Source organism: Microcaecilia unicolor, chromosome 1, assembly GCF_901765095.1.
Source record: "Microcaecilia unicolor chromosome 1, aMicUni1.1, whole genome shotgun sequence".
Classification (NCBI taxonomy): Eukaryota; Metazoa; Chordata; class Amphibia; order Gymnophiona; family Siphonopidae; genus Microcaecilia; species Microcaecilia unicolor.
In genome coordinates this window covers 313,667,295-313,688,283 of record NC_044031.1, presented here as the reverse complement: position 1 = coordinate 313,688,283, position 20,989 = coordinate 313,667,295, and the positions used below count along the sequence as shown (strand labels likewise).

The 20,989-nt window shown below is 46.0% G+C and overlaps 1 protein-coding gene across 2 annotated transcripts in view; it reads left to right on the top strand.

Annotated features, from left to right (window-relative positions):
* The window catches only part of MGAT3 (mannosyl (beta-1,4-)-glycoprotein beta-1,4-N-acetylglucosaminyltransferase), a 226,168-nt gene that overhangs the window by 137,007 nt on the left and 68,172 nt on the right, over nucleotides 1–20,989 (top strand). Inside the window, exon 2 of one of the 2 annotated variants that reach the window (XM_030208424.1) lies at nucleotides 12,273–12,350. The exons of the other annotated variant lie outside the window; for it this stretch is intronic. The gene's annotated coding sequence lies outside the window, so the exon portion shown is untranslated. The remainder of the gene's footprint in view (nucleotides 1–12,272; nucleotides 12,351–20,989) is intronic. 2 annotated transcript variants of the gene reach the window in all.

Here is a 20,989-nt window from a genome sequence, read left to right as displayed (position 1 = left end):
TCTTTATATTTTGCACAAGAGGAAATACATTTCTTTCTGTTTCTCTGGCATTGCATGCAATGTCTGGCTTCTTGCGGTTTTGGTTATATTTATGTTTATAATTTCTAGTCAGTTATTCTATATTGGCATTTTTGTTCCGTGTGTGTGACCAAGGTATTCTGTTAGCATGAATTTTCTATGTAGCCTTTTGTAGTAATTTTGGTTTATTCAGTTTTCCCAATAGATGTATTGATATTTTAGGGCCCCACTTTAATATGTAGGGCAATGCCTTTTTCATAGATAGGATCCTTGTTTTGGAAGTTAATGCTGACATCATAGATTTACTCTAGGTTCTGAGTGACATTTTGTTTTATAGATTTTTTTTATTTACTATATAGTGGCTGTTGAGATTTCGGTGAGTTTTATGGGGAAATGTCCTAACTCTGCTCTGCACCCATTGGGGGTGGGCCAGGGGGTTCTTTGGATGCAGAATTTATTTGCCTTTAATACTAGACTATACTTTCTGTGATCATTTCTATAGCGTGTAACTGGAGAGATGTGTTGAAAAGTGTTTGGTGTTGCTATACAAGCTACATATGTGTGTTAGGGGACTGAGGCTCAATGGAGGCTGAAGAGTACAATCTCCCCTAGCCCTCAATGTGGCCTGCAGTCACTGAAGCCTGCACTGCTACCCTCATTGAAGTTATTGGGAGTGAGGTAGAGGTGGAGCATGGGGTGGGGCATCAGGTGGCAAGTTTTTCAATTTCAAAAAGTCGGCAACCCTGGTGCCCACCCATCTGACCTGTTGGCCCACCCTAAAATTGCCTTCTAGCTACACCACTGCCTTCACCAAGACGTCAGTAAACCTGTTTGCTATTCCCACAATCAATATTAAAAGCCTCCTTTAAACAACAGCGTTTTCAATAAAATTTTAAACTTCTTAAAACTTTCCTCCAAATGGACATTACTGGGAAGCTGATTCCATAAAACAGGAGCTAAATAGAAAAAAGCTCGAATCTTAGTAGAATTTAATCTGGTTCTTCCTTAGTGCAGGCAGTAGATAAATCTAGTAACTGGTGGGCTATGTCCATCTACCAGCAGGTAGATATAAAGATAACTAAACTGTAGTACGTGATACTGGATGACCTGCCCCTCCATCAGATAGTATATCTCTATCTCCAGCAGGCGGTGGACGGCTTTTCACCAGCTCCTGAATTCTTCAGTTTTGTTGGGGCTAGCCAGTTTGAGTTTGGGTGTGACTGGCTTTGGAGCCATCTTTGGAGGCATACCTGGTTTTCTGGGTCCCTGCTTCACCCCATGTCCCCTTGCCTTCCAGTGCTTTAGCTGACCGTTCCCTTCCTCACAACTTAAAAAAAAAAAAAAAAAAAGGAGAGAGCAGGTTTGCAGGTTTTTTGTTTTCTCTGTGCAGCTAGAATAAAAAAATAAAAAGAAGAGGAACAAGACGCACCGTTCAGTTTACCGGGCCTTCCTGCAGTGGGGTTCAGTCTTAGAGTCTGCGGTGCCTGTTTGGCAACGGGTCAGTACTGGGAGGTGCCGTGTCTGTCCGAAATGCCTGTTCCCACGGTGAGTGACTATCTTCTTTCCTGTCCCGCAGGGCGTGCACTGCGAAGATGGCGGCAGAGGTGGGAAATGGAAATCCTCAGTGAGATTTTGCATTGTGGGCTGTTTGAAGGCCTTAACTCCCAGGGAAAGCATTGCATCTGCTGAGGCTTCTGATTCCCGCACTGATGTGAGCGCATGTGCCATTTTCTCTTCGTCTGAGAATTGGCTCCTGCCAAACAACTGATGGCAGTTTTGTAGTCCTTGTGCAATGCGGGGGATTTTTCTGTTGGTGAAGTGAGGGCATTTGCTTCTTCTCTTCTGGCTGCTCTGGGGATGACCTCTGGGGCTGGAGGCGTTGGGGATGCTTTTTCTCTGGAATTCGTTCTCCTGCTTCAGGCCTATATGTTGAAAAGGTCTCTGCCTCTCTATCGACTCCAGGGCTCTTCTTTGCCCTCAGGGGGTTCTGTTTTGGATTTGGGGTCCGGTTCCCCTGTTTCTCCTAAGGATATGGCTCATAAGAGGCAGAGAGTCTCAGAAGTGGCTTTGTTAGGCGGTTCTCCTTTGCCTTCGCTTGCTGGGGATTCCTTCCGTCCTCGGGTGGATGAGTTAGAGGAGGGCAAGTTGTGGCAGGAGGCGTCTGATATTCCTACTGCCGTCTGCATGTTTCATAGGGATGAGCTGCCGTCCCTTATCTCTAGCGCGCTAACAGCTTTAAACATTGCGGATCCTGAAACGCAGGCTGCTGCTTCGGTTAATCTGAAGATAGCCAGTACGAGGAAACCCTCTAAAGCGTTTCCTATCCACAAGGCCATCCAGGATCTTCTCAGCTCAGTGAAGGTGTCTAAGGCAATGGGCCGCCTTTCTCCAGTGGTCTTGGACCAGTTGGACAAATGTGTCCTCCCTACGGTGGACGCCTTGGTGATGGAGGTCACAAAAATATTACACTGTCAGTAGAAGGGGGTTTAGCACTGAAGGATATACAGGATCAGCACCTAGAGGCTTCCCTCAAGCGTAGTTTTGAGGTTTCCACATTAGATCTCCGGGTCTTGATCTGTAGCTCTTATGTGGCCAGGATGTGCCTCATTTGGCTTCAGCAGACTCTGGAACAGGGCTGTGACGCGGGTCCAGTGTTGGAGTCCGTTGTACCCCACATAGAATCGGGCCTTGCTTACCTAGCTAACGCCCTTTACAACCTGGTCAGGTCTTATGGCCTGGCTATTGAGTGGTCGCGTTTGAGGAAGAAGGGCTATTTGGATGAGGTGATAACTACTTTGTTGAGGGCTCGGAAGCGGTGTATGCCCATGTTTGGCACATCTTTATTGCGTGGTGTGAGTTTCATGATTGGTCGTCTATCCAGGCCTCGGTGTCCCAACTTTTGACCTTTTTGCAGGATGGCTTCTAGAAAGGGTTGGCCTATAACTCGCTTCAGGTTCAAGTTACGGCCTTGGCCTGTTTTCGAGGCTGAGTATGTGGTTCTTTCTTAGCTGCTCATCCAGATGCCATTTGTTTTCTGCAAGGAGTGCTTCATTTAAGTCCTCTGTTGCGTCAGCCGTGTCTGGCCTGGAACCTTCATGTGGTCTTTCGGGCACTAGAGGGGGCACTGTTTGAGCCCATTTGTAGGAGGTCTGACAAAGATCTTACCTTGAAGATGGTGTTTTTAGTGGCTATGGCTTCGGCATGTAGGGTCTCAGAAATTCAATCACTATCGTATCGAGATCCTTTCTTGCAGTTTTCGGAGTCAGGAGTCACTTTCCCTAACGTGCCTACCTTTTTGCCAAAGGTAATCTTGGTTTTTCATCTTAATCAGCCTCTCTTTCTTCCGTCTTTTCGGGATTATCAATAGAAATAAAAGAAAATAAAACATGGAAAAGAAAATAAGATGATACTTTTTTTATTGGACATAACTTAATACATTTCTTAATTAGCTTTTGAAGGTTGCCCTTCTTCGTCAGATCGGAAATAAGCAAATGTTGGTAGATGATAGTATATATAAGTGAAACATCAAAGCATTCCAGTGACAGTCTAACAGGATGGGGGTGGATAGGTGAGAGACAGGAAGAGTCGAGTAGATGAGGGACAGGGAGATATGCATGGAGATAGGAGGGTGACAAAGCAGTACAATTTTATGGTTTATAATGGCTAGAAAACCCAGATCTTTGATAAGTCCTGTCTTGTGGGTGTCAAAATCTTTAATCATTCTGACTTATGTTCCTGTATTGCTTTAAAGTTCCCTTTCAGGATTCTTACCATGAAATCACTGGTACAGTGTTCTGGTTTTGTAAAGTGCTACCCCACAGGCGTGACATCTTTATTGGTACTAGCGTTTTTCATATGGTGTCTATGTAAATTAATTTTCTCTAATGTAGCAGCCTTTGTTGCATTTTTTACACTGAATGATATATACCACATTGGAAGATGAGCACGTGAAAGATCCCTTAATGCTGAATATTTTTCCTTTGTGAATGATCGTGGGGTCGTGTGAGATATTTTGGCATAGTTTGCAGCTGGATATATTGCAAGGATGTGTGCCATTCTTTTCTTTTTGAGTCTGTGTTGGGAGCTTACTTCTAATTAGCTTGTGTTTTAAGTTGGGTGACTGTCGGAAGGCCAGCACTGGTGGGGATGGAAATATCTCTTTCAGTAATTCATCCTCCTGCAGATCTTTTATGGTTTTTCTTCATTTTTCCAGCTCTGGGTTGTATGTCACTATGTCTTTTCGGGAGGAAGATTATCCCACGGCTCTTGGATGTTTGCTGCATCCTCCTCCGCTTCTTGCAGATGTCTGAGTTTCGCAGGTCAGATCGCCTGTTTGTGCTTCTTTGGGTCCTGACGGGATGAGGCGGTTTCCAAGGCCATGATCGCCAGATGGATCAAGGATACAGTTTCCTCTGCTTATCTTTTGTGTGGCCGGGTTCTACTCAGGCACAATTGGCTTCGTGGGCAAAGACATCGGTGCTGTCCCTGGATGAGATCTGTCTGGCAGCTATTTCAGCTTCTTTGCATACTTTCTCTCACCATTATAAAGTGGATGTCCCTGTCAGATCGGATGCTGCTTTTGGTGCGGCAGTGCTGGCTTGGCGGGCAACGTCTTCCCTCCCTATCTAGGGATTGCTTTGGTACATCCCACCAGTTACTGGATTCATCTGCTGCCTATGCTGTGGAAGGTAAAATTAGGTCTTACCTGATAATGTTCTTTCCATTAGCTGCAGCAGATGAATCCAGGATCCCTCCCTTATTTTTTCTTTCCATCACAATTTCTTTCTCTCTGCTGTGTGAGTTTTGTTCCTTTCAGCTTTGTTTAATAAAAATAAGAGAAGATACACAGAAATAAGTGGAACAATGGAATAGTTTTTTTTCCGCAGATTTGACAGTCTGCATTGCAGTTCTGCTGTGGTTTGTAGTGGTGAGGAAGGTTTTCTGGTTTGTTTCTGAGCTCTGCTTGGTGATGAGACATATACTAGCTGATGGAGGGGCTGGTCATCCAGCATCACTCACTACAGTTTAGCTATCACTATCTCCAAGTGCTGGTAGTTGGACACAACCCACCAGTTACTGGATTCATCTGCTGCAGCTAAAGAAAAGAAAATTATCAGGTAAGACCTAATTTTACCTTCATAGTTAATGAACTATTACCTATGCTCCTGTGATGACCTCTGAACACTTGCAGGAGTATAAGGAATGGTTAAAGAATGTAATACCCTGGTTGTAATGAGTAATATGCCTTGTGAGTCAGGGTCAATACCTTAAACCTTATCCTATAAGGAATTGGTAGCCAATGATATTTCAAACAGAGACGTATAATATGATCAAATTTCCCACTACTGCCTAACAATCTAAGCGCTGTATTTTGCAAAGTCTGAAGACGTCTAAGATTAGTAATTGATGTCCCTGCATATAGCTGTATTTTGTATTGATAAATTTTTTTTTTAAGTTTGCATGAGAGCATCCCAAGGTGTGACAGTAATCTAGTCTGGTAACCAATAGTGAGAGAATAAGGGAATAGAATGTATCTTGATCAAAATATCATCAAACCCATTGGAGCTGGCAAAGGACAAGAAAACTGGTCTTCTATAAATTAGAAACCTGAGGAGAGAAAGTAAGATACCCCGTTTATTTGGTTAGCCCCGGATAGGTGATTTTAAACAGCTAAGAGCTTCTCCTGGCCATTTAAATTGTTTTAAATATTGTACCTATTTTCTTGTGTTTCTTCTGCATGTGTCCTGCTTGACCCTTTGCCAGGCTCCATAGTTCCACTTTTTGTCTACAAATTAAGCCCTGGAGACTGTTTCTCGACAATGAAGTAACTCAAATGGTACAACATTTGCTCTGCATGTGAGAGGTAGTGGGGTCAGTGCACCATCCTTAAAGGAGCTTTTCTGAAGTGGAAAAGTAGCCTAATGGTTAAAGAGCTGAGGACCAGTGAAGTCAAGGTTCAAAATCCCAGTGAAGCATCCTGTGATCTTGGACAAATCATTTAATCTTCCACTGCCTCAGGCAGAAGCTTAAAAGCAAGCCTTCTGGGGACAGGAAATAACCTATTGTACCTGAATTCAACTCACCTTGAGCTATGAAAGAAAAGGTGTGAGCTAAATCCAAATCCAATACTTTACTGCATTTCAAAAGACAGCTTTCATGCCACATGCTAGGATAATGTGTTAGGACTTTTTTTTTTTTTATAAATGATCACACATTTAAAAAAATATAATTACAAAAGGAAATTGGGCCAATGATCTCAATATGATTGATGTTCATTAATGTCTGGCATTTGAACTTGTACTTGGCAGAGCATAGCCAGACCTTGATTTTGGGTTTTTTTTGGGGGGGGGACGACGACGACACATTTTTCCCTACTTCCCTGCCGCTGTCCGCCCCTGCCGCAATACCACATACCTGGCTGGTGGGAGACCCCAAGCCTCGCCAGCAGAAGCGTTCCTGTGGTAATACGCAGCGCCATGCTTTCCCACCCTGGTGCGCATGCATGGTTTTACTGAAATTGAACATGCACAAAGCTCGTGCATTCTCAATTTCATTAAAACTAAGCACGCACGTGAGGGAGGGGGAAGCAGGGCAGGCAGCGTGGCGGTGAATATTGCTGCAGGAAAGCTTCTGCTGGTAGGGTTTGGAGACGCCCATCAGCCAAACCAGCAGACTTTGGGGGCCCAGGCCCTCAAGGCCCCCCCATGGCTATGCCACTGGTACTTGGTATGTTGTGGTTCAGTTTTCAAGGTTTTGGAATCTGCAGCTGAGCTGGCTTTAAAACTCTGTGTTAAGGGAAAGGTAAAAAAGCTGTTCATAGTGCCATTTTTTTTACACTGGGAGCTATTTTTTATTCAGTCCCTTTCATGTCCTCACTACCCTTTAGTATGCAGTAGCTTTACTCAAGATTTTCATGTACTAGAAGCCTTTCTGCATCAGGAGTATGACTGGCAGGGAAACCTCAAGCAAACCACCATACTAAAGCATAGCGCAGTTTACTGTATCTGCCCCTCAAAAAGTAACAACTTTACTTGTCAAAAGACAGCATTGCAGATATTACACAAGGCCTAGATTCTAGAACATCAGCACATCCTCTCTTAGGAGGTGTAAATTGGATACCAGAACAAGCTGGACTACTACAGACTCCTACACAGAAACTGCACCCTTGCAGACTATGTGACCTCTGTCACAGGTGCAGAGCAAAGACAACAAATACAGACAGTGACCGCAGCCTAGAAACTGACACATGCAGACAAAAACTGAACTTTAAACCTCCAGCAGCCCAGTACAATGCTGGAGATAAGGTAAAAGAAATGTATCTTTCTATGCTGTGCAAAATACAAAGATACCAGAGTCTCATATTTCCCCAAAACAGAGAAAATCAAAGACCACCTACAAAAGAATGAGCAGGGAAACTTCTAAATAATCCAAGGGAAAAGAGGAGAAACATCAGCTATAGCAGCAAAATACGCACTGTTGTGCCAGAAGTGTAACCTGACCAGGGACTGTTGCCATTTCTCAGCTGTAATTCTATCCTATTACCACTTGGGGCCTGAGGCACTAATTAAGGCTTTTGTTTGTTCTGTGTTTTTAGGAAAAGTCCTTAATGTATTACTGTGGCTACACATGCTAATTTTTTTTTTGTTTGTTTTTAATCTGCTTGGACATCACTTTCAGAGGAAAGAAAGGCCATATAATGTGCCTTTCCCTTCCTTGATTTTTAGGCAAGCATCACGTTTCCCTCTCCAGAAGCCCTTGTAAAGGGAAATGGGACTTGATATACCGCCTTTCTGAGGGTTTTGCAACTACATTCAAAGCGGTTTACAAATATTCAGGTACTTAATTTTGTACCAGGGGCAATGGAGGGTTAAGTGACTTGCCCAGAGTCACAAGCTGCAGTGGGAATTGAACTCAGTTCCCCAGGATCAAAGTCCACTGCATTAACCACTAGGCTACTCCTCCACTCCAGCCTGACCTGACATTTTGGGTGGGCCCAGAGCTAATGTGGGTGGGCACTAGGTGTGAGTAGTGTTTCTTGGGATTCTCTTAATAATGCCTTAGAGTGCACTTGATGATGAACCTGAAATCAGTTGTCGAAACAAGTAACTTTCGCAAATCTCTGAAGACATACTTCTTCAACAAGGCCTACAACAAGAACCAACAGCCTCACTAATTCACTCTCCCAACCCTACCAGTTAGGAAAATCCACTTCTATTACCCACCTAATCACTTCCTCTTTCTTCCCTATTTAACCTCTACACATTACTAACTGTATCTGATATTCTGAAATGACAATGTCACAACAAAACTATGTAAGCCACATTGAGCCTGCAAATAGGTGGGTTAATGTGGGATACAAGTGCAATAAATAAATAAATAAATAAAGTAAACAGTCTGTGCAACAGCTCTCCTGCATTAACACAAACCACATACCTGGTTCATGGAACACTGACATTTTTAAATATAGTGATTTTATCCCATATCTTAAACTTGACCAAATATGACTGCTATAAGGCAAACATGTCAATGGCACATATCCTTCAAACTTTGCTTTGTAACAAATGCAAATGCCTGATTAAGCTGTATTCATAAAACAGGTAAATTCTGAAACTGACATTCCTATTTAAAAAGCCAGAGAAGTCAGACTCGTATAGATCACCGCACGAACTACATGCACACAGAATCTTTTACATCGGTCACATGCAGAACACAGGCCACCCCTTACAAATTGCAGAATAAAACACAAAAAATTAGAAATCACAGAGATGGCAAATCACCGAGTTCCAGGTTTGAGATTTTGTGCAGTCTTGATTTAAACTTTATAACCCAAATCAGTGTGGGATTTGCAGTGCCTGATTCTGCCCATGGAAATCAGTGCTGCAAGTCCCATAACAATGGGGTGGTCAGAAATGCAGGACTGTCCCAAAATCTCCAGCCTGGAACTGTAGCCTGGCATCAACCCTGCCCTTCTCCCTCCCCCATAGTTTGGCATCAGCCATGGGAGAAAAGGCAGTGACAGTGATCAAAGCAGTGGCATACCTAGGGTAGTTGACACCCGGGGCTGGTCATTTTTTAACACCCCCCTCCAAAATCCAGTACAAGGCATACCGAGAATACAAAACACTCAGGACCTATAGAGCAATTCTAGCATACCATAAGCAGTCATTTCTACAAGTCACACAAGGAAAAGGAAAGCATCTTAAACACTACAGTAAGCACTAGAACATCAATTCACCTATTGTAAAACGAAACCAGACAGAATAGTACAGATCTTCGATCCTGCACAGTCAGTGCCAACTGAAAGCCATATCTTTTTCACAAACACAGATACACCCTAATCCCTAATCCCCAAGATACCAAACTCTGCATACAATGCAACACCACAAAAACAGAAAATGTCCCCTAGTACTGTGCAAAATATAAAGGCAGCAGATGTGAATTTGAAAAAAAAAACTAACAAATACCAATCACCACTTTACAAATTAACAAATAGAAATAAAACAAATATAGAAAATAAAATACCACCATTTTATTGGACTAATACATTTAGCTTTCAGAGGCCAAAACCTCCGTCCTCAGGTCAATATAGTATAGTGCTGTTACAGTATCCTATCCTGACCTGAGGAAGGGGGTTTTGTTCTCCGAACGTTAGTCAAAATGTATTAAAATTAGTCCAATAACAAGATTACCTTATTTCCATGTTCTTTTTATAAACATTTATTAACACATCTACAATACTACTTTATCCTAAAGCAAAAAAATAAAAATATATATTTTATTTACAGTTTGTTGTCTCTGGTTTCTGCTTTCCTTATCTTCTTTTCACCGTCTTCCTTCCATCCAGCATCTGTCTTTGCTCTCTCTCTGCCATCCAGTGTCTGCCCTCTCTGCCGTCCCTTCCATCCACTGTCTGCCCTTTCTGTCTGCCCCTTCAGTCCACCATTTGCCCTCCCTCTCCCATCCATCCAGGGTCTGCGCTCCCTCTCGCTGCCCCTAGTTCCAGCCCCAGCCCATATCTCCCACCTGCCCCTCCTTTTCAGCCCCCAGCCACTTCTCCCTGTCCCCTTTTCAGTCCCCAGTTTCAACCCCAGCACTTTTCTCCCACCAGTCCCGAGCTTCAGCCCCAGCCACTTCTCCTTGTCCCCTTTTCAGCCCCCAGTCCGCACAGTTTCAGCCCCTGCCCCTTTTCAGCCCCCAGTTCCAGTACTAGCCCCCTTATCCCACCTACCCTCTTTTTCAGCCCACAGTTCCCTTCATCCACATGCCTTGCATTAGGGCCCCCCTTTTCATCCCCAGACCCATTCTCCCTCCTGCCCCCTTCTCAGACCCCAGTTCCAGCTCCATCGACGGACAGACGACCCTTTTCTCCTGCCACACGGCACCCAGCCTTAAAAAAAAAACTATGAAGCGCCGCGTCTGCTCTTCTGTAAAGGAAGCAAATCGCCTCATCGCGTTGGCCCTTCCCTCACTGTGTCCCGCCCTCATGGAAATAGGAAGTTACATCAAAGGGCGGGACACAGTGAGGGAAAGGCCGACGCGACGAGGCGATTTGCTTCCTTTATAGCAGACGCAAGGCGCTTCATAGTTTTTTTTTTAAGGCTGGGTGCTGGGTGGCAGGAGAAGAGGGTCGTCTGTCCATCGACGGAGCTGGTAGGCAGATAGGGACTGCGGCACCAGCGGAGCACCCCACCCCCACCTGCTGACACCCGGGGCGGACCGCCCCGCCCTTGGTACGCCAAAGGATGTTGGCTGCGTGGGCCTGGAGAGAAAGTGACTGGGTCTGGGCCCATCCAGGCCCACCCGTTGCTATGCCCCTGCACTCCAGTAATGCTCTGGTAGCCTAGGTCGTGCCTGTGCGTTTATTTCCAGGCTGTTATAAATGAAAGTCAGGCAGAATCCTGTTGGCTCTATATATATCCAAATTATTATTCTAAATATAGTGTTCTCTGTTTAATGTTTGGAGTTCTGGCCTTTTTATTTCTACATTATAAAACTGTGTGGTACCAGCTGTGATGTCCAAGGGTGCAAAATTAAGTTTTGGTGGGGGTGGTGTAGAAGTGCTTAAATGTCCGCTCTTTTACTTTGTGGTGAAATATTACCAGTGTGGTGGAGAGGCCTAGCACATAGGGCAGCCAGCTGAAAACCATGGAAGCCAGGGACCCAGTGGCACTCCTCGTGACCTCAGGCAAGCCACTTCACCCTTTGTTACCTTAGACACAGGCTTAGATTGTAATCCTTCTTGGGCAGGGAAATACCTGTTGCACCTAGCTTGCCTTGAGTATGTATTTGGAAAGGTGAGTAATCAAATCCCTGAGACAAAAGATTTGCAGTTTCTGAATTGTATGAGCAAACCAATTTTGCAAGCCTTTTTCCTTGCTTGTTTTTTTTAACAAAATGAAAATCTGATTGTGTCTGTTGGCAATTCCTCCCCCTCTTCCTGTTTTTGTAGTCACTGTTCAAACCTTTTATGAAAGATTGTACATGGCATCCGCTTAAAGCAGTTGGCCGCTGTTGCAGTTTTGCAATGAGTGTGGTATGGGTTTCTTATATTTGTACAGAAGCTACTGCCCCTGTGTTTATTTCCTTAATTAGAAATCTTCAGAAATTGCTTGAGAGAGAGGTGGTGGGAAGTTTACCAGAGGTGGGATGCAGAAATCTTTCCCTTCATCTGTCTTGTGACCCATCCAGACATGTTCTTTTGAGAGCTGAATGACAGGAAGCAGAAGAGTCCCCAGTGATCTGTCTGAATGGCCATCCTTCATTATAACACTCACAGGGAGATTCTCCCCCCACCCTTGGGGTGATGTTTCCCATAAATTATGGTTCAAGTTTATCGGTAGAGATGGGCACCCAGATATTTATTTTGTTTGTTTGGACATGAATGTTGTCAGGAGTGTGTGCTATTTGCATTTAGTGCACACTCTCTTTCCTGATGATATGCACATGCATGGACCAGTGTGCATTCACAAACCATTGCACATGGGTGTACTATCGGGAAAGAGTATACATTCTTTAAGAAAAGTGTAATCTATGTGCACGCAGCACAGCAACATTAGTTTGAAACAACTGCCCATCACTAGTTACCAGCAATTTCCTTCAACTAAGTTTGTGTTTATTAATGTGATGATATAATACAAATACTTGACCCATAGGTGAGGCCACAGGTCTTGCAGATGAAACTGCACAGTTGATGAACTTGGACGCTAGGCCTTTGTTGATCTTTTTCTTTTTGCTTCTGTTCATTTGATTTCTAGGCTTTTGAGAGGCCAAGTTATAAAGCAGCGTTGATCGTGTCCAGGGTACATCTTCCCAGCTGTTGGTCTACCTTGCAGGTTTGTTCTTGATTCTTGAGGTGTGGTCTGCCTCCTGATCTGTACTAATTTTTCAGTTGGTCATAGCGGGCAAATTTTGGAATTCTGGTGTCTTGCATCATTATGTCATGGCCTACCCATTGAAGTTGATCTTTCACCCTGCCATATTGGAAAACTGGCAGCTTTTGAGAAGGTCTCTTTCTTAGTGACCTGCCTTGCCATCCTATTTGCTGATTGATCTTGCGGCGTACTGGTGGAATTGATCAAGGTGCCTGTGGCATCTGCGGGATACTACTACTACTAATAATCATTTCTATAGTTCTAGTAGAGGTACGCAGTGCTGTACACATTATATGTAGACTTTCTCTGTCTCTAGAGGGCTCACAGTCTTAAGTTTGTGTACCTGTACAGCAGTATGGACAGTACTACTGCTTGGTATACTTAGGGGTCCTTTTACTAAGGTCTGCTGAAAAATAGCTTGCGGTAGTGTAGGCGTGGGTTTTGGGCGTGCGCCGATCCATTTTTTTTAGTGTGCCTGTAAAAAAACCCCTTTTTTTGCTGAAAATGGACTTGCGGCAAAATCAAAATTGCCGCACGTCCATTTTGGGTCTGCGACCTTACCGCCAACCATTGACCTAGCGGTAAAGTCTCATGCAGTAACTGGACAGTAATGACCTACGTGCGTGCGAAAATAGTTTTCGGCTGCGTGCCAAAAATTAAATTAGCACAAGAGCCACGCAGTAGCCGGGGCATTAACTCCATTTTGGTGTGTGTTGGGCACGCATAGAGCCTTACGCAGCTTAGTAAAAGGTTCCCTTAGATCTTACCCCGCTGTCATCCCATAGACAATGATGGAGTCTGCCAAAGAAAAAGCTTGCTTTGGCAATGTAGTCTATAATATTACTGCAGTGTTGGCAGAATTAGCAAGAATGCTTCTGAGATAACAGAATTTGTTGCATTCAATTGAGCAGCCTTGATGAAAACTGTAGAGACTTAGATGAAGCTGCCTGGAGCATGACTTCAGGTTGGGTTGGTTTGGTTTGGTTTTTTCCAAGCTGATGATGAGCCCAGAGCATCTAGCTGCCTGGGTGAACCAGCCTACGTTAATCTATATCTCCTTCGGTAAGTATGTGATGTGTACTCAACCTCCTGCAAACAACTCCTGAACACTGATTCAATCACCTGTGAGTGATCCTGTAGGTATCTGATTGAATAGTCTTCCATTTGAGCTTGACTGAAAGTTTACTCATAGTAGCCCAATCCGTGTTTTAGAATGCATCCTGGAACATAACAGAAAAGAAAATGAGTGTTTCTGCTAATATGCAGCCTTGGTGTGTGTCATCTGAGTCTGAGGAGGAGGAATAAGAAGAAGATTCATTACAACTGCACCTTGACTGGCATCCCTTCTGGGACATAAGGAGATGATGAAAACAAACTTCTCTGGGCAGCCCAGTTTATGGAGGATTTTCCATTGGCTGTTGTGCTTGATTGTAAGAGAGGTTTTTGGTGGATCAGTAAAGACCGTGTGTAGATCGTGATTTTGCTCAGGGTATTTTCCTGACTCTTCCTGCTGAAGAAGAGCATATCTGCTATCCCTTGGCCACAGCTTCATCTGCACTGAGATTCTAGAAGAACATTGTTCACAAGTTTCTCTGTCAGAATCGCTCTTGCCTACCTTTTTCAAAGGCTAGGCAGTACAGAAATTGCACAGTGGTTATAGCAGGTTCTGTTGCCCTTCCTCTTATACAGATGGATGAAATCCTGGGGCCTAGATCCTTGTTTTTAAATATATTGAAAGAATGTAATCACTTCCTCATTTGGAAATCTCTCAGATGGTGTTACTATCTGAGATTGGGAATTTCCCAGGTGATGCCAGCTGATGTTTTATACAGACCTGAGGCAAAAATGACACTTCTATTCACTGAGAGATGTTATTCGGAGTCTCTTCAGACATGATGGAGGAGAGATTTAGATTAGGGTTTTAATCTTTTCTGTTAGGATTTTGCACTGCCATTTGATGTAGGGACTGTAAACAGCTTAGACTCTGACAGAAAAATCTGGTTTTGTATTTCTGTTCTGCTTCCTGCAGTGTTTGGGGTTTTTTTTCTTTCACCATTTGATTTTATTGCCATAGCTAGGTACTTTTCCCCTAGTACAGCAGTAAACCCAGGCTTCTTCGTGAGCAGTAATAAAACTGATTTGGGGGAAAGAAAGATGCTTGATTTTGTTTCTCTGCTGGTTGTATTCCTCCTTGGCCTTGAGCTGCTTTGGCTTGCCCTAGATCAGGGGTTCTTAACTTTTTTTTGGTTCCTTTGTGGAGGATGCACAGATACAAACCTTTTTGGGTTGTAACTGGGAACATGACACTTGGTATAGATTAGAGTATAGATTAACTGATCAATGAAATCCTGACACCCCCTTCCTAAACCATATGTCCACTAGTGACTACTGTCAGATACATATGTCGCTAACTGTTAGCCCCTAACATTTTCAGCCCAAGGAATTTATCTAGCTAATTAAGGAGGTCTTTATTAAGGTGTGCTAGCATTTTTAGCTCGCACTAGAAATCAGCTGGCACTAAACGGGGATATAATGGGCGTCTCAGCATTTAGTGCCAGCTGATTTCTAGTGTAAGCTAAAAATGCTAGCACACCTTAGTAAAAGACCCCAGTAGTTACTTGGGCATATTCCTTTGGCAACTGTTTTAATATTGATTTATATACTGCCTCTTTTAAGGAATTCACTCAAGGCGGTATAAGTCAAACATAAGCAATAATCAATTACAGCAGTAAAAATATTCAAATACAAAGTATGTGTGAGGGGATTTATAGAACATTGCCCCTCACCCTTAAGGAGAGTCCCTCACTAACTAGCCTGGGCCACCTTAAGAGCACTGATCCCGCCCCGGGAGGAAGTAAGCCGGGAGGAGTGGAGTGCCTGGCACGGTTGCCAGATGGGCGGTTTTCCGCAACCCGCCGCGGGAAACTTTTGCCCGCGGCGGGTTGCGGTTTTTTTGGGTTCGTTTTGGTTTTTTTTTGTGCGGATTTTGGGGCGTTTTTTTCGGCCGGCGGGGGTGGGGCTAATGACGACAGAGGTGGGGTTTGTGACGTAGTGGGTGGGGTTTGGTGACGTAGTGGGCAGGGTGATGGCGGTAGGGGCGGGGGCGATGACGGAAGGGGTGGGGCTGATGACGGCGGGGGCGGGGTGATGACGGGAGGGGCGGGGTTGATGACGGCGGGGGTGGGGTGATGACGGAAGGGGCGGGGTTGATGACGGCGGGGGTGGGGTGTGTGTGGTTTTTGGGCGGGTTTTGGGCTGTTTTGTGTGGGAATTTTTTTTTTTATTTGGCAACCCTGGTGCCTGGGAAAAGATGGGCCAGGCTGAGGTTAAGAAGGTGCAGGGAAGGAAGAACTGAAGCCAAATTTATACTTTTACTGAATACGTTTAAATGCTATGACCTGGCTGAGGTAAACTAACTTTTTTTTCTTGTCAAGGCTTGAAAGCCGTGCTGAGGTCTGGCTCGGGACAGACCTGAGTCTCAGAAAATCGGAGAACTTACAGACTGTGTTTGGGGGTGGGACCAGTGGCGATCCTAGCCGGCATGACACCCGGGGCGGATCGCCGATGTGCTCCCCCCCCCTGGCGAAATGACACCCCCCCGGGTGCACGCCGCTGGGGGGGGGGGTGCTGCGGCGCGCGCCTGTCAGCTGAGTTCGCTGACTTTGCTAACTTCGCTGCAGCTCCCTCTGCCCCGGCTGGAACAGGAAGTAACCTGTTCCGGGGCAGAGGGAGCTGCAGCCAAGTTAGCGAAGTCAGCGAACTCAGCTGACAGGCGCGCGCCGCGGCCCCCCCCCCCTCCAGCGGCGTGCACCCGGGGCGGACTGCCCCCCCCCTTGGTACGCCACTGGGTGGGACAGCCCACCAGTCACAGACTGCTCAGCGTGCTAGCCAGAGGCCTAGTCAAGACTGGTTCTGAATGTTGCATCTAATGTTCATGGCCTGTGAAGCAACAGGTCCCAGGGCTCAGGTTAATAAGAAAATATTCACAGGTACCCCATAACCCTGCCCAGGGTGTCAGAGTAAGTCATAGTATTCTACATTACAATGTCATTAATCAACAACATAGGGTGTAAGCAACATGAACAAGAACAGTATTTTTTAATCCCCCCTCCTCCTCCACTCCTTTTCCAGTCCAACCCAATTAACAATAAGACCTCAGCTCTGCCACTGTTAGTACCACAGAGCCAGGACCTTAACATGTCCGCAGTCGTCTATATTCCGCATAAACCAAAGGAATCCTATTGCAGAACGTCTTATCAAAAATTTAGAAGCCAGCTAAGTGCTCTTTGCGACACTGAAGCAATATGTTCCCATATCTGTTGGAATTTCTGCCATGTTTGTGGTTGAGCTCTTCCCACTCTATATCTCTCCATCACCATCATAACATACATTAATTCTACCATTGCATCAAGGTAGATGCTTGCTGTGATCTACAACTTAATGGAATAGCCTTACAGCCAATGTGGTCAAATATAGTAATATCCATGTGGTGGGACTGGGAATCCCGAATTTAAAGCGGTATCATCAAGCTTGTCTGCTCCGCCATTTTCAGGATTGGACGTACTTCTTAGCCCCTACAGTTTGCATCACCTCCATGGATGTAGCCCTGGAGAAGGGACTATTTTCATTCTTGACATCTGAACTACCAGTTCAGGTCCTCTCTGGTTATTATGGAGAGACTTGCTTCTGTTGTGGAAGCAGGACCCTTCTTGTAGTGTCTTTGTGTGTGGGGGGGGGGAGGGGGTAATACAGAGTTTGTCAGGTAGAGACAATGCGGTGTTCCGGAAGCTGGGGAGCAAGGTGTTTCCTTATTGGAACACCTAGTTAAAGAAGGCGAGACCTTTCTTATAAGGAATTTCTGCAGCTACTTTTGCATATTTTCAGTTGTCCCATTATCTGGTATCTCTGTTAGCCTGGAGTTTATCCCTGACATTTGGGGTTCAATTTAGGGAATTTTTAGAAGGAGATGTTTTGGGTCAAATCTCAATTTTTTTGTTCCATAGGGAGATCATTTGCCGTTACCGAGTTCTGGACCTTCACGGAGTTGCAGAGCACTGGGGGCAAGACTTGGGTAGACCAGGTCGTACTACGATTATATTGGCTGCTATTTGTGGGAGTCCTTGCTTGGTTCACAGTGCGGAGTTGCAGGAGTGTCATTTTAGAACAGAGCTTAGAGCCTCTCTTTCTCAAAATCAAGCATATCATGTAGGTGTGGTGGACATCCCCTGCGGTTTGAAATGTGAGGTTACTGAAAATTAATTTCTTCATGGTATGTGGCAATGTAGGTGAATTAAATCATTTTGGGGAGCTGTATTTACGTTTCTTCAATCTGCCCTTGAGCTCTGTCTGGTCTTCACACCCCCATGGAATTGCCACATATGTCTGTACCTCCAGTCCAAAAAATGCTGAAATGCAGCACCGGACCACAGATGACCCCATGTGGCCATATCCTCTCCACATTTTAAACAAAAATTGTCAGTGGCGATGCCTGTATGGAACAGCTGCCTGGGAGAAATGTAGGCCCTAAAGACCAGAATTTGCATTAGTAAGTCTCATTGGGGCTGGGGGGGCAGGGTTTGAACAATAATTTCTGAAAATTTTCCACTTTAACCTCAAACCCAAGTCCTGCGACTAGCCATACACCCATTTCTGAAAACCTAACAAAGGTCGATCCATGCTAAGAACTTTATACAGGAAAGAGGCATGAACTCTCTAGGTGCTCAATAGAAAAAAGGTCTCCAATATGCTCCACCTCATCTTCTGACAACATATATTGGGAAGGGAATGCATATAATGACTTACTTGGAGATAAGCAAAATAGTCCCAATCCCATAACTGATGGGCCTCTTTAAGTTGGGTAAAGGACAAAGGTATCCCCTCCTCATCAACCAAGTGTTTGATTTGTTGTGATATCTTTATTTCTTCATTGCCTAAAAATGTTATAATCCATGCCAGCCGGAAACTGTGCATTTCCTAGCAAAGATAACCAACCTGTGCTGATCCAAGATATGTTCTTTCACTTCCACAACCAACACCAAACACGCTGTAAAGGCTGGATTAAGCAATGGTGAAGCACAGTCTTGGATAACCGCTTAGTGAGTGCATAGAGCACATAGCTGGAATCCAACGGGTGGACAATTTCTGCACGTGCAGGACGTCAGACGCACAGAACTCCGCCCTGCACAGGCTACCAACGCCGAAGATGACGCCGTAGTCAGCACACAGGACTTGTGCTGGCGGGGTTCCGGGTCCCCCGCTGGCAAAGCAACGCGAAGGTGGGTGCGATGGGCATGGTGGGTGGGGTTGCATAATCCTGCTCAACCTGTCGACCAGACTGTTGTTTACGCCTGCCAGGTAAGTGGCTTGGAGCACCATGCTGTGACGGCGAGCCCAGAGCCACATGCTGACGGCTTCCTGACACAGGGGGCGAGATCCGGTGCCCCCCTGCTTGTTGATGTAATACATGGCAACCTGGTTGTCTGTCTGAATTTGGATAATTTGGTGGGACAGCCGATCTCTGAAAGCCTTCAGAGCGTTCCAGACCGCTCGTAACTCCAGGAGATTGATCTGCAGATCACATTCCTGGAGGGACCAGCTTCCCTGGGTGTGAAGCCCATCGACATGAGCTCCCCACCCCAGGAGAGACGCATCCGTAGTCAGCACTTTTTGTGGCTGAGGAATTTGGAAAGGACGTCCCAGAGTCAAATTGGACCAAATCGTCCACCAATACAGGGATTTGAGAAAACTCGTGGACAGGTGGATCACGTCTTCTAGATCCCCAGCAGCCTGAAACCGCTGGGAAGCTAGGGTCCATTGAGCAGATCACATGTGAAGGCGGGCCATGGGAGTCACATGAACTGTGGAGGCCATGTGGCCCAGCAATCTCAACATCTGCCGAGCTGTGATCTGCTGGGACGCTCGCACCCGCGAGACGAGGGACAACAAGTTGTTGGCTCTCGTCTCTGGGAGATAGGCACGAGCCGTCCGAGAATTCAGCAGAGCTCCTATGAATTCGAGTCTCTGTACTGGGAGAAGATGGGACTTTGGATAATTTATCACAAACCCCAGTAGCTCCAGGAGGCGAATAGTCATCTGCATGGACTGTAGAGCTCCTGCCTCGGATGTGTTCTTCACCAGCCAATCGTCGAGATAAGGGAACACATGCACCCCCAGCCTGCGAAGCGCCGCTGCTACTACAGCCAGGCACTTCGTGAACACTCTGGGCGCAGAGGCGAGCCCAAAGGGTAGCACACAGTACTGGAAGTGACGTGTGCCCAGCTGAAATCGCAGATACTGTCTGTGAGCTGGCAGTATCGGGATGTGCGTGTAGGCGTCATTCAAGTCCAGAGAGCATAGCCAGTCATTTTCCTGAATCATGGGAAGAAGGGTGCCCAGGGAAAGCATCCTGAACTTTTCCTTTACCAGATATTTGTTCAGGGCCCTTAGGTCTAGGATGGGACGCATCCCCCCTGTTTTCTTTTCCACAAGGAAGTACCTGGAATAGAATCCCAGCCCTTCTTGCCCGGATGGCACGGGCTCGACCGCATTGGCGCTGAGAAGGGCGGAGAGTTCCTCTGCAAGTACCTGCTTGTGCTGGAAGCTGTAGGATTGAGCTCCCGGTGGGCAATTTGGAGGTTTGGAAACCAAATTGAGAGTGTATCCTTGCCGGACTATTTGGAGAACCCACTGGTCGGAGGTTATGAGAGGCCACCTTTGGTGAAAAACTTTCAACCTCCCCCCGACCGGCAGATCGCCCGGCACTGACACCTTGATGTCGGCTATGCTCTGCTGGAGCCAGTCAAACGCTCGTCCCTTGCTTTTGCTGGGGAGCCGAGGGGCCTTGCTGAGGCGCATGCTGCTGACGAGAGCGAGCGCGCTGGGGCTTAGCCTGGACCGCAGGCTGGCGAGAGGGAGGATTGTACCTACGCTTGCCAGAAGAGTAGGGAACAGTCTTCCTTCCCACATAAAAACGTCTACCTGTGGAGGTAGAAGCTGAAGGCTGCCGGCGGGAGAACTTGTCGAAAGCGGTATCCCGCTGGTGGAGCTGCTCTACCACCTGTTCAACCTTCTCTCCAAAAATATTATCCGCATGGCAAGGCGAGTCCGCAATCCGCTGCTGGATCCTATTCTCCAGGTCGGAGGCACGCAGCCATGAGAGTCTGCGCATCACCACACCTTGAGCAGCGGCCCTGGACGCAACATCAAAGGTGTCATACACCCCTCTGGCCAGGAATTTTCTGCACGCCTTCAGCTGCCTGACCACCTCCTGAAATGGCTTGGCTTGCTCAGGAGGGAGCTTGTCCACCAAGCCCGCCAACTGCCGCACATTGTTCCGCATGTGTATGCTCGTGTAGAGCTGGTAAGACTGAATTTTGGCCACGAGCATAGAGGAATGGTAGGCCTTCCTCCCAAAGGAGTCTAAGGTTCTAGAGTCTTTGCCCGGGGGCGCCGAAGCATGCTCCCTAGAACTCTTAGCCTTCTTTAGGGCCAAATCCACAACTCCAGAGTCTTGAGGCAACTGAGTGCGCATCAGCTCTGGGTCCCCATGGATCCGGTACTGGGACTCGATCTTCTTGGGAATGTGGGGATTACTTAAAGGC